Raw genomic sequence first — 5,063 nt, 5'->3', positions numbered from 1 at the left:
GGATTGAATGTTTTAAAAAAAAAAAATCTGATTCGATCCGATCCAATTTCAAGCGATCTGGATTGGATTGAATTTGTGATTTTATAAATTAAAAAAATTAAATATATATAACAAGTCTCAACTTCAAATTTTAAATAACCAACAATGATATAACAAGTCTTAACAATATCTCAAAAAACCAACGATAACATAACAATAGAAATAAAATTATAGGTTAGTTAAAATAAATAAATAAATCACAAATTTTAAACATAAAACAATTATTAAATAATAATACATGAATAATATAAAAATGTATAACAAATTGAACATGTTATAAGTATAATTATAAATATAATAATAAAATAATAATATTATAGCACATTGTACGGTTTGGATTAGATTGGATCGGTTATAAAAAGTAGATCCAATTTTAATTCGTTTTCGATTTAGATTGGATTAGATGAGTAGTTTGATTTGGATCGATTTAAAGTTGAACACCTCTAATAGAAATACCCATTTAATACATGTAAATGAAAAATTACAAAAATGTTTCATATACATACATTTGATAAGCCCTATTATCATTTTTCTCACACGATCACCCCATTCACATCACAGGCTCATAGTATTTTTTTTTTTACAGTGTAAATAAGGTAGCATCTATTCATGAATAGGATTTGAAATATCCAACATAGCAAGATTATCGATATGGTTTAGAACATCTTCTATCCACACTGAATTTGAATTAGTAAAAGCCAATTGAACTAATTCATGAGCTATCCTATTACCACTCCTCTTAACATGTGAAAAAACTATTGATTTAATAAAAGACAGCTTGTAAACAATCAGCTATAATAGAACTAAAATAATTACTATAAATATTCTTATCTTTCAAGCATTGGATGACCTCAATATTATTACCTTTTATGATGACATCCAAGAAGCAATATTCACGGGCTTTCTTAAGTCCAATTTGGCATGCTTGGGCTTCAGGTTCATAGACTTGGATTGTGCTTTGTCCTCTCCAAGTAGCTGCCATAAGGATCTTTCTACATTCATTTCTTGAAACTACTCCTATTCTAACTTCTTCTTTCTCAGTTAATGCAGAGTCAACATTTATTTTGATGAAGTTGTTGGGTGGTCTCTCCTACTTCACCGAGCTACCCGAACCTTGGGGGAAGGAATTTGCAATCCCAATTGGCTTACTTGGGCAGTGCTAAGGTATTCATCATAGCTTCTCTTTGTCATCCACGCCACTTCTAAAGAGGGAATTTGTTTCCCTTCAAATAATAACATGTTCTTTGAAATCCAAATCTCCAACAAGTAATAGCAGAACAGGCCATGCAATTGGGGATCAAGGTGGTGAAGCATCTCCTCAATCCATTCTTCAACATTATTTTCTAGTTCCTCTGAGGATTGGATTGCTAGGGGAGAATTGAACCAGAAACTTCGAGCGTACTCACAGGTCTTGAACAGGTGAGTCTTCTGATTCTTCCTTCATCCAACATTTCGGACACATGGTTAGGCAATTCACTCCTCTCCTTTGTAGATTCAGTCTGGTTGGAAGAGATTTGTTGAGGATTCTCCACACGCAATTGATTGCTCGTGGGTGTGCATTTGACTTCCAAAGTCGCTTCCAGCTGGGACTGACTAGAGCTGCTACCATTGAACTTGTACTGTTTCTATCTTCCACAGACCCCCTAATTCTAGGACTTCTTTTGTATTTCAGATACTTCTCCCATGTGTAGTTCGGTGTGAAGTCTATGGTAGCTTTTAGAAAAGTTGATCTTAGAAAGTAGCTTGCTTTAATCACCCTAGACACTAGTGAATCTGTCTTGGTCATTAGTCTCCAACCCTGCTTTGCTAGTAATGCTAGATTGAATGCCTCAAAACTCCTAAAACCCAAACTACCCTCTAATTTGCTCTTGCAAAGTTTGTTCCATTTGACCCAATAAATTTTCCTATCTCCCCTTTTGCCATCCCAGTAGAACTTCCTGATCATGGCATCCAAATGGTCACAGAGGCCTTTGGAGATTTGAAAACAGCCCATGACATATGTTGGAATTGCTTGAGCTACCGCCTTTATTAGCATTTTTTTCCCAACTCTTGATAGGTACATTTTCTTCCAGCCATACAACTTCTTTTAAACTCTCTCTTGGATAAAAATTTTTGGACCTTCCCACAAAGGTAGGTAAGCCCAAATACTTAGAATGTTGTTCCACTGTTTTTATCCCTAACCAATCTTGGATTAGATTTTGTCTGATAGTAGGTACGTTTCGGCTGAACGAAATTTCTGATTTATCTAGGTTGATACATTGTCCTGAAGTTTTTTGGTAGTAGGTCAATACATCTTTAATTTCCTGAATATTTTGATCGTTGCTCTAGCAAAAAAGATACTATCATTTGCGAAGAATATGAGGTTAACTTGTGGAGCAATCCTAGCAATTTAGATTCCTTTGATCAAGTTGTTTTCTTGTGCTTGGATAAAAAGAGTTGAAAGGACCTCGGCACGTAGCACAAAGAGTAGGGGGATAGGGGATCCCCCTGTCTAAGGCCTCTATAAGGGTTATACTCTTGCTAGGAATGCCATTTATAAGGATGGAGGATGTTACCGTTGACACACACCTCATGATCAAATTCACCAATTTAGATGAGAATCCCATAGATCTCATCACCTCATCTAGGAAGCAATGCAATCATATGCTTTGGCCATATCCAATTTGACTCCGATAAAACCCTTTTGTCATGTGGTCTTTTTCTTCATGTAGTGGAACATTTCAAAAGTCACTAGTCCATTATCAGTAATAAGTCGATTCTGCATGAAAGCACTTTGATATTCTCTAATAATATCCGAAAGAATTTGTTTGAATCTATTTGCTATGGTCTTAGTGACTAATTTGAAAATTACATTACATAAAAAAATAGACCTAAATTCCTTAGTGTGCATATAATTTTTTTACTTTTGGAATCAAACAAATGTGGGTTGAATTAAAAAGGGATGGGTCAGCCGCACTATTCAGTATATTAAGCATACAATTTGTAACATCCTTACCTACTATTTTTTACATTTTCCGGTAGAAAAGTGCCGACATCCCATTGGGGCCTGGAGCTTTTGCCGGTTGCATTTGATTGAGGGCTTGGGATACTTCTTCTGTCCGTTAATTCTTGATCTAGGAATTCTCTTTTCTCTTCACTGATTCGGTCTTTGACTAATGCAATGGCTTCTTTTTCATTCTCTACCCTTTTCGTCTTGAAAAATTTCCAAAAATATTCCACCATTGTCTCTTCGATCCTCTCTTCTTCCTCATGGAATACCCTGAGTCATCTCTTATGGACTTGATCCATTTTCTTTGTTTTCTCTGGGATGCTTTTTGATGAAAAAATTTTGAATTTTTATTTCCATACTTTAACCAATTTATTCTTGATCTCTAGGCCCACCATGTCTCCTCTGACTTGAGAACTTCATCCAAATTATACTCCACTTATTTGATTTGTAGCAGAATCTCCTCCTCTTGTTTGATAAAGTATAGGTGTTGGAGCTTATTTTGCAATCCTCTGATCTTTTTAGGGATATCTTTGAAGTTCTTTGATCTTTACTTGTCTAGCTCGCTGCCATAGACTGCTATCCTCTGCTGAAGTTGCTCTGAGCTACCATTCCATGCTTTCATCACTGTCTTTTCACACTCACCGCTGCCCAGCCAGCATTCTTCGAATCCAAACCTGTGAGAGATTTTTCTTCTTTTCTTTTTTTCCCCGAGCATGTCCACCAGTATCGGGTTTTGGTCTGATTTGTCTTTCTTGGATGTTGTCCACTCCCGCTTGCCCATTGCTCCATGTAAAAAAGTGCCCACACAAAGCCAAGATCTAATAGTTCACTTGATTGAATAGCCTCTCTAAACCCTTCCACTTGTGAGTAAGTCACCAGGTTACCACCTTGCATTTTTTTTTGTCCCAGAATCTGGTTGAAATCACCGAAGACAATCCAAGAAAGTTCTGATTCTTCCCGAGGCCTTTGAGTAACTCCAAAGTCATTTACTTTTTTTCATTTTCTGGGTATCCATAAAAGCCGGTCGCTCTCCATCTGTGGTTTGAGTCTTTTATCTCTATCTCCATATCAATATGATTGATTGATAGTGATTTAATTTCCACCTTTATCGATCTATCTCACATGATTGCTAGTCCTCCTGCCCTTTTCCTCCTTTCCCCCTCACAACTCACTGCCACTATATTCGACATTCCACCTTTATATCTAAGTCTCATTATCTCTGCTTCTGAACACCTTGTTTCCATTAGGAATACAAGGTTGGGTCCTTGGTGATTTATGAGCTTCAAAAGAGCTCTAACTTTTCATGGGTTCTCAAGCCCGTGACAATTTCAACTGATGATCTTCATGGCTCTCAGTAGGTTTGTTTCACAGCCACTGCCGTTGTGTAATCAGGTTCTAAGATGGACTTCTTTGGCTTTGGTTTTGGTACATCTACCTCCATCTCAACCAAGTCTTGCATTTTTATTTTATTCCCTTCCCTCCCTGTGTTTTCTTTCTCCCCTCTTTCTCTATCTACTCTTTGTCTTACTAGCCTTTTCCACATTCTGCCTCCATTCTTTGTTGCTTCCTTCTTTATGTTTGTGGTGTTCTCTAACACTCTTATCTTTATTTTCTCTGTCTTTTCCTCTTTCTCTTCCATCTTCTCCTTCTTACTTCCATTTCCTTTTTTCTTACCTTTTTTCGTTGTTCCCCTTTAAATCAGACTTAGGGGTTGTGGGTCATTAGTGTTGTTTTGTTCAGGTTGCTATTCTTGGGTTGCCATGTGATTCACCTCCTTGCTTCCTTCTTCTTCTATTCCACTCAGCTCCCTATCTCCTTCCTTAATCCCAAGCCCCTTGGCCTCCTCTAGTACTTCCATATTTTCCTTTATTTTTCTATGGATAATTTGCCTCTTGTAGTTTTTCAGTAAGTTTTGTTTGTGACATTTGGCCATTTTTTTCTTCTTTTTCATTTCATCTAGTAGTTGCTCTTTTTCTTTTGTGACAACAGCCCTTATGATTTCCGCTTTTATCCATGGCCTTAACCCTTGGGATTT

At 36.7% G+C, this 5,063-nt stretch overlaps 1 long non-coding RNA gene across 4 annotated transcripts in view; it reads left to right on the top strand.

Annotated features, from left to right (window-relative positions):
• The window catches only part of LOC107614264, a 5,974-nt gene continuing 1,578 nt past the window's right edge, over positions 668-5,063 (top strand). The window contains exons 1-3 of one of the 4 annotated variants that reach the window (XR_002351857.1): positions 690-1,010; positions 1,081-1,458; positions 1,532-1,655. This is a non-coding gene — a long non-coding RNA (uncharacterized LOC107614264). Of the gene's footprint in view, positions 1,459-1,531; positions 1,656-5,063 lie in introns of all 4 variants that reach the window. The other 3 variants (XR_001614352.2, XR_001614350.2, XR_001614351.2) reach the window with 3 other exon arrangements.

Source organism: Arachis ipaensis, chromosome B08 (genome assembly GCF_000816755.2).
Source record: "Arachis ipaensis cultivar K30076 chromosome B08, Araip1.1, whole genome shotgun sequence".
Lineage (NCBI taxonomy): Eukaryota > Viridiplantae > Streptophyta > Magnoliopsida > Fabales > Fabaceae > Arachis > Arachis ipaensis.
This window is presented reverse-complemented; position numbering and strand designations above follow the sequence as displayed.